This window comes from Ahaetulla prasina, chromosome 4 (assembly GCF_028640845.1).
Source record: "Ahaetulla prasina isolate Xishuangbanna chromosome 4, ASM2864084v1, whole genome shotgun sequence".
In the NCBI taxonomy this organism is placed as follows: Eukaryota; Metazoa; Chordata; class Lepidosauria; order Squamata; family Colubridae; genus Ahaetulla; species Ahaetulla prasina.
In genome coordinates this window covers 4,565,704-4,579,812 of record NC_080542.1, presented here as the reverse complement: position 1 = coordinate 4,579,812, position 14,109 = coordinate 4,565,704, and the positions used below count along the sequence as shown (strand labels likewise).

At 39.6% G+C, this 14,109-nt stretch overlaps 1 protein-coding gene across 1 annotated transcript in view; it reads left to right on the top strand.

Annotated features, from left to right (window-relative positions):
• Nucleotides 1-9,381: 9,381 nt before the first annotated feature.
• Nucleotides 9,382-14,109, top strand: part of IRF9 (interferon regulatory factor 9) — a 32,366-nt gene continuing 27,638 nt past the window's right edge. Inside the window, exon 1 of the mRNA XM_058180320.1 lies at nt 9,382-9,623. The gene's annotated coding sequence lies outside the window, so the exon portion shown is untranslated. The remainder of the gene's footprint in view (nt 9,624-14,109) is intronic.

Sequence of the window (14,109 nt, the reverse complement as noted above, 5' to 3'; positions counted from 1 at the left end):
CTCTCGTTTTGCCGTCATTAATACGATCTCCGGGTCCCAGTGTTTTGATTTTGGCAACGACCAAAAACAGGTGTTAAAATAAATTTCTGAGTGGTCTCTTTTTTTTCCCTCTTCTTCAAATTCGTGGAAAGCGTCTGCCAGTTTGGAGTTTGTTAACACGACTTAAAATACCAATGAAATCTGAGAAATTCTAAGTGAATTCTAATTCATAAAACGTGCAACATCTTGCAGGCACCATCGAATGGCTCTCGCTTGCTTTCTCCTAGAGAATTTGGGGATTTCTGCATTATTTGAATGTTTAGATACCTAGGGAGTCAGTTGTCCAAAATAAAGACCACTTCCCACAAGTTTCTCCCTTGCAGAGTTATTGAATGTGATGCTAGGTGTTGTTGTGATCAGGCTAGAAATTCCGCTTGCCAGAAATGATCGTTCAGATACTTCCGAAAGGAGAAAAAAGTTACCCATTTTTTTCAGTTTTTAAATCTTTCTCATCTTTAAAATGCGTGGACTTCAAGAAGGTCAATAAAATAAAATAAAGTCACAGATGAGAAAGTCACCAGAATCATCTTTAATAATCGTTAATTCCCTTCTCTATAATCCATATAATAGATACGTGACAGATCCACATAATAGATACGTGACAGATTATAGAGAAAAAGATGACAGTGAGAGACACACACACACAAGACAGACGGACAGATAAATCCATCCAAGGGAGAGTTCCGGGTTTTCTCTCAATCAATCAAAACCCCAAATCCAGCCCCTGCCCCCCATCAGTCCATCAAATGGCCCAATCACCACCCGTCAGTAACTTGAGCTGGCATGGCGACCAGTCCTCCTCCAGATGCAGGAACCACCCTGACCTTGACCGAAAAGAAGAAGGATGTTATTATGTCTAACTGAAACTTCTCTACCAAATCCGCCCCCCTCCTACTTTTCCAAGCACAAGAAGGTGGCAACATGGAAGCTTCTGGGTTTAATATGGCTTCCAAAGCTGGCAGGCAGGCAGATAGATATAGGCAGATTGACAAAAATGGATAGATAGATAGATAGATAGATAGATAGATAGATAGATAGATAGATAGATAGATAGATAGATAGATAGATAGATAGATATAGTGAGATTAGATAGAGATAGAAAGATTGAGAGATTGAGATTAGATAGAGGGAGAGAGAGATTGAGATAGAGATAGATAGATAGATAGATAGATAGATAGATAGATAGATAGATAGATAGATAGATAGATAGATAGATAGATAGATAGATAGATAGATAGATATAGTGAGATTAGATAGAGATAGAAAGAGAGATTGAGATTAGAGAGAGGTAGAGAGAGAGATTGAGATGATAGATAGATAGATAGATAGATAGATAGATAGATAGATAGATAGATAGATAGATAGATAGATAGATAGATAGATATAGGCAGACTGACAAAAATGGATAGATAGATAGATAGATAGATAGATAGATAGATAGATAGATAGATAGATAGATAGAGCTATAGCTAGCTAGCTAGCTAACTAGCTAGGTAGATATATATATATATATATATATATATATAGAGAGAGAGAGAGAGAGAGTTATAGACCGAGTGATAGATAGATATAGATAGATAGATAAATAGATAGATAGATAGATATAGCTAGATAGCTAGAGATAGATAGATATAGCTAGCTAGCTAGATATAGCTATAGATAGATAGATGATAGATAGATAGATAGATAGATAGATAGATAGATAGATAGATAGATAGATAGATAGATAGATAGATGATAGTCAGGCAGGCAGACTGACAGATGAAAAAGAGAGAGATAATTATAGATAGATATAGTGAGATTAGATAGAGATAGAAAGAGAGAGATTGAGAGATTGAGATTAGAGAGAGGTAGAGAGAGAGAGAGATTGAGATGATAGATAGATAGATAGATAGATAGATAGATAGATAGATAGATAGATAGATAGATAGATAGATGATAGGCAGGCAGGCAGACTGACATGAAAAAGAGAGAGATAATTATAGATAGATATAGTGAGATTAGATAGAGATAGAAAGAGAGAGATTGAGAGATTGAGATTAGAGAGAGGTAGAGAGAGAGAGAGATTGAGATGATAGATAGATAGATAGATAGATAGATAGATAGATAGATAGATAGATATAGGCAGACTGACAAAAATGGAAAGACAAACAGACAGATATAGGCAGACTGACAAAAATGGATAGATAGATGATAGATAGATAGATAGATAGATAGATAGACTGACAAAAAGAGAGATACATAGAGACATACATAGTAGATACTATGTAGATACATACATAGATAATAGATAGGTGATAGAGGTGTTGAGAGGCAGGCAAGCAGACAAACAGGCAGACTGACAGATGGATAGATAAAGGAGAGAGAGGCAGATAGGCAGATTGACAAAAGAGATGGATAAAGGATAAGAGAGAGGGGCAGAGAGGCAGACTGACAGATGGACAGGTAATGGATAGCTAGATAAAGGATCCACAGAGATAGACATGACAATAGATGGACACAGATGCTAGATAACAGACGGATAGTTTATATCTTATATATTTATAATATAGAAATATATATTTTATTTATTTGTATTATATATAATTATATAATTATATTTTATGTTATAAGTATAAACCTACATGTTTGACAAACTAAAAAAAATAAATAGATGATGGATAGATAGACAGATAGATAAACACAGACAGACAGGATGGACAGATAAGGTATTAGATGGATAGAGAGATTGATGAATGTGAGGTGACAGAAAGAAAGAGGGATGAGAGAGAGGGATGATAGAAGAGATGTGAGAGATGAGAGATAAGTGACAGACAGGAAGGAGATAAAAGAGAGAGGTGATGGCTAGATACACAGGACACAACATTCCACTTTGAGGAATAAACCTCTCATTTCAAGCCTGAGCTAAAAATATTCTCCTATATTGATATTCCACTATATATATATGGCCTGACCAAAATCAACCCCGATGACGCTAACAAAATCAGACTCGAGATCTCCAACATCCTCTGCACCAGCAAGCCACCCAAAAGCAACTTACCCAAAGAGGAACAGACAGCACTACTTAACCTGAAAAAAGATACCAGCATAATAATCCTACCAGCAGACAAGGGCAACGCCACGGTGGTTATGAACACATCTGACTACCAAACCAAATTAACCAACCTACTCCAAGACCCTGCATACAAGCCCCTAAACACAGACCCCACCACCTACCTAGAAAAAACCACTAGATCCAAAATAAAAGCCTCCCCCATCAGCGAAGAAATCCAACAAAGAATCATTCCCAGAGAGAAATCATCCAGATGCCCTAAGCTCTATCCCCCCCCAAGTTACACAAAGAAGGAACCCCACTCAGACCCATAGTCAGCTCCATAGGCTCACCTCTACAAAACCTAGCCAAATTTCTCACCAAACAACTACAGCCCTATGCAGAATCCATCACCTCACACGTAAAAACTCATTCCAGTTCATAGAGATCATAAAGAAACAAAACTTACAGCCCAGCGACCTACTCGTGAGCTTTGATGTCATATCCTCTTCACCCAAGTGCCAATCAAAGAAGCCTTGACAGCTATCCAAAACAAATATAACCCCCAAGCACATCCTAGATCTGACCAACCACTGCCTATCCAACACATACTTCATCTATAATGGACAAAATACAAACAAGTAGAAGGAGCACCCATGGGATCACCCTCTCACCTGTCATTGCCAATCTCTTCATGGAACACTTTGAAACCCAAGCTCTAGAAAAATCTGATCACAAACCCAAACTCTGGCTCAGATATGTAGACGACACCTTCATAATCTGGCCACACGGGAAAGAAAACTTGACAACTTCCTCACACACCTCAATAGCCTACACCCCAAAATACAGTTCACCATGGAAACAGAAGTTAATAACCAACTTCCTTCCTGGATGTCTTAGTCTACAGAAACCCAATGGCTCCCTAGGACACACCATCTACCAGAAGAAAACACACACAAACCGCTATCTGCACGCACTCTCACACCACCACCCAGCACAGATCAACTCCGTAGCCAAGACACTCATCTCCAGAACAAAATGCTTAGCTGATGAACAACACCTAAAACCCGAACTAGACACTCTCACTAACGTACTAACATCCAATGGATTCCAAAGAAATAAGATTACCAAGCTAATCCAACAAGAACCCCCCACTAAAATCCAAGACAGAGAACAAGAAAACGGCACAGCCCTCCTCCCATATATAAAAGGCACCACAGACAGAATCAGCAAGATCCTCCACAAACACAACATCAAGACAGCATTCTGCACAAACAGAAAAATATCCACCATCCTAAGAAACCCCAAAGACAAAATTGAGTTAGAAAATCAAGGAGTATATGAAATCCCATGCACCGCCTGCCCCACCACATACATTGGACAAACCAACAGAAGAATAAGTGCACGATTGAAGAACACAAGAACTCATTCAAAAGAGGAACCAACTTCTTCCTGGTCCAACACTTTAAAGTCACAGGACATGATATTGACTTTAAAAGACCAGAACTATCGCCAAAACTGAACACTTTAACAACAGAATAATCAGAGAAGCCATTGAGATAGAAAACGCCCACACAGCATGAACAAACGAGATGACACCTCCGCCTACCAGCCATTTGGAAACCCGCCTTATTGACAAACGAGTCCCTAACACGAGGAATGACACCAGACCCACACTCACAAGGTCCACACAGGATGTCACCACCGCACATCCACCCAGAAAGCAGACCCAAACCCACACTGATCATGAAGCACGACCAAGGACCAGAAGCCAGACCGCAGCTGCAACATTAGCCATTTCAAACCCTCCAATCCATTCATGCAGCAGACTGACACCCACTATGAAGATGTAGCATAATTAATAAAGAAACAGATGCAGCTCACCAGCTCAAATCCCCTGCAGCACAGACTAGACTGAGCACAACCAAGCCCCACCAACACAGGACACACCCCATCCAATCAGAGCACAGAAAACCCCATCCAATCAGAGCACAGCCAAGCTCCCACCCAATCAGTTCAAACCCCACTAGCAGTTAAAGGAAGAAACAGCTGCGATCACATTGCTCCCAGAAGCACGAAGCTGAAGCCTGAAGATGACGAATGAGACTTCAAAACGCCGCCAAGACACTTCCAATTTTACACGGGAGAAAACCCGAACAACCAAAGACCTATATACAAACACCCGTGAAAACCTCAGAAAACAAATATATATATAGCTATAGCTCTATCTATCTATCTATCTATCTATCTATCTATCTATCTATCTATAAATCTATCTCTATCTATCTATTCATCTTCAGGCTTCAGCCGGCTTCTGGAGCAATGTGTGATCGCAGCTGTTTCTTCCTTTAACTGCTAGTGGGGTTTGAACTGATGGTGAGCTTGGCTGCCTGATTGGATGGGGGGTTGTGCTCTGATTGGATGGGGTGTGTCCTGGTGTCTTGGTTGTGCTCAGTTTAGTCTGTGTTGCAGGGGATTTGAGCTGGTGAGCTGCATAGCTGTTGCTATCTATCTATCTATCTATCTATCTATCTATCTATAACTCTATCTATTTATAGCTATATCTAGCTAGCTAGCTATATCTATCTATCTGTATCTATCTATCTATCTTTCTATCTATAGCTCTATCTATCTATCTATCTATCACTCTATCTATAACTATCTATCTAACTATCTAGCTATATCTATCTATCTATCTATAACTATCTATCTATTTATAGCTATATCTAGCTAGCTAGCTATATCTATCTATCTATAGCTCTATTTATCTATCTATCTATCTATCTATCACTCTTTCTATCACTATCTATAACTCTATCTATCTATCTATCTATCTATCTATCTATCTATCTATCTATCTATCTATCACTCTATCTATCTATCTATCTATCTATCTATCTATCTATCTATCTATCTATCTATCTATCTATCTATCTTACACCTAAGATGGCGCCGACGAAGGCTGCCTCGGTGAAATGCTCTCTAATTGTTTCTTTATTTCTAATTGTTCTCTGTGACTCACTACGGATTTCCTACTCACGAGACCATCTGCTAAAAATTAAGGAACATTTCTTTAAGGAGCAGCTTTCTTTAATCTCACCCCCACCTGTCTTTACAAACACGGAGGAGATTCTAACACAGGAGGAGGCAATTCCCACGGAGCCATGGATTACTAAAAAAACCAAACGACGGAAACGAAGGAAACGAGGTAAAAGATCTGGGATCTTAATCAAGCTAAGAACTCGCACTAAAACTCCTCTGCCTTCAATTTTCCTAACAAATATACGCTCACTTGCAAATAAGATGGATGAAATACTCCTCTTAAACAAATACTATTCTGATTTTCGCAATTCAGCAGTCCTATGCTTCTCTGAAACCTGGTTAAATGAATCCATTGAAAATAGCAGCCTGAACATTCCAGGATTTCAAATTGAACGATCAGACAGGGTTCCAGAAACATCTGGTAAAAAGAAAGGAGGAGGCTTATGCCTATATTAGTTCAACCTGGTGTCAAGATTTTAACATAATTTACAAATTCTGTGACAACAATTTAGAGACTCTAATTATCAATTGCAAACCTTACTATTCGCCTCGTGAATTTTCCTCATTTCTTCTAATTGCTGTTTATGTTCCACCACAAGCCTGTGTAAACGAGGCATTACGAACTCTAGCTGACCAAATCATGGAGGCTGAAGCCAAACACCCTGATTCACTGGCCATTGTTTTGGGAGATCTAAACAAGGCAAACTTAAGGAAAGAACTACCAAAATACTTTCAGCATGTCAATTGTCCCACCAGAGGCAAGAATACTCTAGACCACTGCTACACAACACTAAAAGATGCCTATCGGTCTTTACCACGTGCAGCTGTAGGACACTCTGATCATTGCATGATTCACCTTGTACCTGCTTACAGGCAAAGACTTAAAGCCATAAAACCAATAATTAAATCAGTGAAAACCTGGACGGAGGAATCAGAATTAAAGCTACAGGCATGTTTTGACTGCACTGATTGGAATATTTTTAAAGATACCTCTGCAGACCTGGATGAACTCACAGATACTGTAACATCATATGTCAGCTTCTGTGAAGACCTATGTGTACCTACAAGGAACTTGCGAATACACAGTAATAACAAACCTTGGTTTACACCTAAACTTAAGCAGCTACGACATTCCAAAGAGGAAGCCTACAGAAAAGGTGATAAAATGCTGTACAATCAGGCCAGAAATGCACTAACAAGGGAGATAAGAGCAGCAAAAAGATGCTACTCTGAAAAGCTAAAGAATCAATTTTCAGCAAATGAACCAGCAAACATGTGGAAAACTCTTAAAAATATCACCGGCTATGGCAAACCTCCTTCCCAGGCTGAAGGTAATCAACAACTGGCAGATGACCTGAATGAGTTTTACTGCAGGTTTGAAAGGAAACTACAGCCACCTATCTCCACAACCCCCATCTCAGACACAGCAACAACAGCCAAGCCTCCTACAACTGACCCCATTTCATTGGGTTCACAACCCCTAGTGATCACAGAAAAGGAAGTGCAGGACCTATTTCACAGACAAAAGCCAGGAAAAGCGCCAGGCCCAGACAAGATAATTCCTTCTTGCTTAAAAGTCTGTGCTGACTTTTCTTCACCCATATTTTCAATAAATCACTAGAGATGTGCTATGTTCCTTCTTGCTTCAAACGCTCTACCATCATCCCAGTGCCGAAGAAGCCCACCATCAAGGAACTGAATGACTACAGACCAGTTGCTCTAACATCTGTAGTCATGAAAACCTTTGAAAGGCTAGTGCTTTCCTACCTGAAAACCATCACGAATCCGCTTTTAGACCCCTTGCAATTTGCATACCGAGCAAATAGATCAACAGATGATGCTGTTAATATGGCTCTGCACTACATCCTACAACATCTTGAGTCTCCAAAGACCTATGCAAGGGTCCTTTTGTAGACTTTAGTTCAGCATTCAATACCATCATTCCAGACATTCTTCTAACTAAGCTAAACCAGCTACAGGTACGGAACAGACTTGTAAGTGGATCACAAGCTTCCTAACAAACAGGAAGCAGCAGGTGAAGCTAAGCAAGATCACATCAAATACCTGTACAATTAGCACAGGCCCCCAAGGCTGTGTGCTCTCCCACTTCTCTTCTCTCTGTATACCAATGACTGCATCTCCAATGATCCATTTGTTAAGCTACTGAAGTTCGCAGATGACACAACAGTGATTGGTCTCATTCGAGACAATGACGAATCCGCATATAGGCGAGAGGTCGAGCGACTAGCCTTGTGGTGCAACCAAAACAATCTGGAACTGAACACACTCAAAACCGTAGAAATGGTGGTAGATTTTAGGAAAACCCTTCCATACTTCCACCTCTCACAATACTTGACAACACAGTATCAACAGTAGAAACCTTCAAATTTCTGGGTTCTATCATATCGCAAGATCTCAAATGGACAGCTAACATCAAAACATCATTAAAAAGGACAACAAAGAATGTTCTTTCTGCGCCAACTCAGTAAGCTCAAACTGCCCAAGGAGCTGCTGATCCAATTCTACAGAGGAATTATTGAGTCTGTCATTTGCACCTCTATAACTGTCTGGTTCGGTTCTGCAACCCAACAAGAAAAACACAGACTTCAGAGGATAATTAGAACTGCAGAAAAAATAATTGCTACCAACCTGCCTTCCATTGAGGACCTGTATACTGCACGAATCAAGAAGAGGGCCGTGAAAATATTTGCAGATCCCTCGCATCCTGGACATAAACTGTTTCAACTCCTACCTCAAAACGACGCTATAGAGCACTGCACACCAGAACAACTAGACACAAGAACAGTTTTTTCCCGAAGGCCATCACTCTGCTAAACAAATAATTCCTCAACACTGTCAGACTATTTACTGAATCTGCACTACTATTAATCGTTTCATAGTTCCCATCACCAATCTCTTTCCACTTATGACTGTATGACTATAACTTGTTGCTGGCAATCCTTATGATTTATATTGATATATTGATCATCAATTGTGTTGTAAATGTTGTACCTTGATGAACGTATCTTTTCTTTTATGTACACTGAGAGCATATGCACCAAGACAAATTCCTTGTGTGTCCAATCACACTTGGCCAATAAAATTCTATTCTATTCTATTCTATTCTATTCTATTCTATCTATGGCTAGTTATAGCTATATCTAGCTATCTATCTAGCTAGCTATATCTATCTATATTAAAAAAAGCCAGCCCTCTGCCGCCCCCTGGAGGTCGCGCGCGGCGCCGCAATCGGAAGGCGCGGCACGTGATTTCTGGGAAGGATGAAAAAGCCACGGAGAAATGGAATCGGGCGGGGCCAAGGGGGCGAACCGGAGGGAGAAGAGGCGGGGCTGGAGGCCAGCTGGCACCTCCCGGCAGTCGCTGCCTTTTTTTAATTATTATTATTATTACTTCTTTTTTTTTAAACCGGGCTCGAGCCATCGGAAGGGAGGAAAGAAGAGAAGGCGAAAGAGGCGAAAAGAAGAGAAAGAGGCAGAGAAGCCCGGCCAAGGTAGGACTTTTCCTCTCCCCCCCCACCGACTCTTTAAAAACTCCCTTTTTTTAGTTTTTAAAAAGGAAAAAAAAAATGTGTATTGACTTTATGATGCAACCTGCACGATTGATTGATTGATTTACTGACTTCTGGGCTTGCTTGCGATTTGTAATTTCATTTTTACGCCAACGGGCAGGACTTGTTTCTTTTTTTTAAAAAAAAAATTAATTTAATTTTGTTTAATTTATTGCAAATGGGCATAATTTCATTTCCTTTTCATTTTGTTTTTTTTAAACTGCAAATATTGCACCTCTCTCTCTCTCTCATTCTCGTCTTGCGGGATAGGTTGCCTCGGTCTATGGTGGTTGTTTATTGTTATTATTATTGTGGTTGTGGTTATTATTATTATTCTTATTTATTTTATTTACACAAAATGACAGTATACACAGCAAATGAGATAACTATGCTGGATTTGGTATCACAGATCACTAGTCTAACACTTCCCTACTACTATTATTATTATTATTATTATTATTATTATTATTATTATTATTATTATTATTATTATTATTATTATTATTATTATTATTATTATTATTATTATTATTAGGGGAAGGCAGCATAGCAATGACCAGGCGCTGCTGCTAAAAAAAAAAGGCAGTTACATGAAAGGGTCGAATGTTTCTTGCAACTTTCCTTTTTGTAAAAAAAAAAAAGAATGATAACATTATTTTTATTAAATGTTATTCAATGCTTATTAATATTTATTAAATAACATTTAATAAACGTGGTGAGGTTTTTTTGGGAGGGAGGGGTGATCTTCCCTGAAAAATGTGGCAGGAGCAGGCAGACCATCCTCCCAGGTTGGTTGGAGATGATGGGGAAGTTGGTTGGGGATGATGGGGGAAGTGAGCTGTGAGACCACTAGTTCGGAGGTATTATTGTTGTTGTTGTTGTAGCAATTAGTTGTCGTTCTGAGGTCTTATTATTTTTATTTATTATTTTTATTTTTCTTACCTATTCTTATTATTGTTGTTATCTCTTTTATTCATTAAACATGAAAGTCAGTCAACTGAACATTTAAAAGTACATTTTAAGAAGATATTTGGTTGATACCTAGGATGCTGGCAGTAACCCGTATCAACCATCAGTGCCAATCAATGATTTTTGTGATATTATCCTCCTCCTTCTTCTCCTCCTCCTCTTCCTCCTCCTCCTTCTTCTCCTTCTCCTTCTCCTCCTCCTCCTTCTCTTTCACCTCCTTTTCCTCCTCTTCCTCCTCCTCCTCTTCTTCTTCTCTTTCTCCTTCACCTTCTCCTCCTCCTCCTTCTCCTCTTCCTCATCTCCTTCTCCTTCTCCCCCTCCTCCTTCTTCTCCTTCACCTCCTTTTCTTCCTCCTCTTCATCCCTTCCAACTCTGTTACTATTATTATCTTCACCGTCTCATTTTCGGTAACTTTTTCCACTTTGTGCTCTCATGACTTTTCGGATATAGGTATGTCGTATTTTTTACATAATGACCAGTGGACTAATTTAACAACTCGATCGCGTTTAGTTTTGTAATCCGTTTGCGCGATTTTGCTGCGCTCACATATTAAACGTGAAACCGTTTCAACTTTGTCGTGGCAAAGTCGGCAGTTTGGATTGTCGGTGGATTTTTGTATCTTTGCTTTCGTGGCATTAATTAAATAAATAAATAACAACAGAGTTGGAAGGGACCTTGGAGGCCTTCTAGTCCAACCCTCTGCCCGGGCAGGAAACCCTACATCATCTCAGACAGATGGTTATCCAACATTTTCTTAAAAATTTCCAGTGTTGGAGTATTCACAACTTCTGCGGGCAAGTCGTTCCACTTATTAATTGTTCTGACTGTCAGGAAATTTCTCCTTAGTTCTAAGTTGCTTCTTTTCTTGATCAGTTTCCACCCATTGCTTCTTGCTCTACCCTCAGGTGCTTTGGAGAACAGCCCGACTCCCACTTCTCTGTGGCAGCCCCTGAGAGAAGTGAGAGTCGGGCTGTTCTCCAAAGCACCTGAGCACTACACCTGAGTTTGTAGTGCTTTTTCTTGAGCGGTGAGTATTAAACCTTCCGTTTCTTTCTTGATGGCTCCCATCTTAAACCATGCTCATGCCAAATTGTCATCACATTTTCCTTCAATGTTTTTCAAGTGCTGTCCATGCAAAGCTTTGGTTTTCCATCTATTTTATTTATTTATTTATTTATTATTTACATTTCTATACCGCCCTTCTCCGAAGACTCAGGGCGGTTTACAGCCAAGTTAAAAAGACATATTCAAAAATTAAAACACAATATTTGAAATTTAAAAATCTGAAACCATAAGGCCGAATATTAAAATAACAAGAAATAAAACCACTCAATTAAAAATTACTCTTAGGCCAACCTTGCTCGTTGGAACAAAAAAGTCTTGAGCTCGCGCTTAAAGGCCCGGAGGTCGGGAAGAAGGCGTAGCCCCAGAGGCAGTTCGTTCCATAGGGTAGGTGCCCCAACAGAGAAGGCTCTTCCCCTGGGGGCCGCCAGTCGGCATTGTTTAGCTGACGGCATCCCGAGGAGACCCTCCCTGTGGGAGCGCACAGGTCGATGGGAGGCTATTGGCGGCAGTAGGCAGTCCCGTAAGTAACCTGGTCCTATGCCATGGAGCGCTTTAAAGGTGATCACCAACACCTTGAATTGCACGCGGAAGACCACCGGCAACCAGTGCAGCTTGCGTAGGAGAGGTGTTATATGGAAGCTCCGAGACGCTCCCTCTATCCCCCGCGTAGCCGCATTCTGTACCAGTTGAAGTCTCCCGGTGCTCTTCAAGGGGAGCCCCATGTAGAGAGCATTGCAGTAATCCATTTAATCTGTCATCCAGCTGTTTGTCCTTATATTCCGCCTTTGTTTCAGTTGTTTTTATAATGTTCTCCGTTTTTACAGCCTGCAGCAATTTTTCTGTACTTTGATTCACATAATCATTCAAACTTCGTTTTTCTTCTTCCGCAGTTAGATGGATTTGCAATAGCCCTCTGCCCCCTATTTTTCTTGGCAGATACAACCTGTCGGTGTCACTTTGTGGATGTAAAGTGTGGTACATATTCAAAAGTTTGCTCATTGTCCGGTCCAAGTTTTCTAGTTGAGCCAAAAAGTCCAGTTGATGATTCCAGCTGAGTAGCGTTATCACTGGAACTGCCCGTATATTAATGCCTTTAATTATGTTTCCAGCATTCAGCTTTGATTTTAATATTTTGCGGATTCTCCTGATGTATTCCTTTTGTGTTGACTTTTCCATTCAAGATGTTATCTGCTTCCAATAGGCCTAGGTATTTGTAACTCTCATCCTTTTATTTTATATTTATTTTTATTTTTATTTTTATTTATTTATATTTATATTTTACTTATATTTATTTATATTTATTTTATATTTATTTTATACTATTAATCGTCTCATAGTTCCCATCACCAATCTCTTTCCACTTATGACTGTATGACTATAACTTGTTGCTGGCAATCCTTATGATTTATATTGATATATTGACCATCAATTGTGTTGTAAATGTTGTACCTTGATGAACGTATCTTTTCTTTTATGTACACTGAGAGCATCTGCACCAAGACAAATTCCTTGTGTGTCCAATCACACTTGGCCAATAAAAAATTCTATTCTATTCTTTGCTAATGCTTTTACTATGTTTCCATTTCCCAGTTCTATTCCTTCTATATATTTTTTTCATTTTTTTCATTTTACATAATCATTCAAACTTCGTTTTTCTTCTTCTATAGTTGATGGATTTTTTTAAAAAATTTGCATTTATATCCCGCCCTTCTCCGAAGACTCGGGGCGGCTTACACTATGTCAAGCAATAGTCTTCATCCATTTGTATATTGTATACAAAGTCAACTTATTGCCCCCCAACAGTCTGGGTCCTCATTTTACCTATCTTATAAAGGATGGAAGGCTGAGTCAACCTTGGGCCTGGTGGGACTAGAACCTGCAGTAATTGCAAGCAGCTGCTGTTAATAACAGACTGTCTTAGCAGTCTGAGCCACCAGAGGCCCTTTGCAATAGTCCTCTGGCTATTATTATTATTATTATTATTATTATTATTATTATTATTATTATTATTATTATTATTATTATTATTATTTACACAAAATGACAGTATACACAGCAAACGAGATAACTATGCTGGATTTCGTATCACAGATCACTAGTCGAACACCTCCCAAGCGTTTAGGACTGCGTGATGTATCGGCGAATTATGCGAGCGGATCCCAGTAAAGTGGCCTTCCGCAGCTGACCAATGGTGATCTTGTCAGCGCCAATCGCTTTTAAGTGCTTGCCTAGATCTTTAGGCACAGCTCCCAGTGTGCCGAGTACCACTGGAACCACCTGCACTGGTTTATGCCAGAGTCTCTGCAATTCGATTCTCAAATCTTGATATCTGGTGACTTTTTCAAGTTGTTTCTCATCAATTCTGCTGTCACCAGGTATAGCAATGTCGACTATC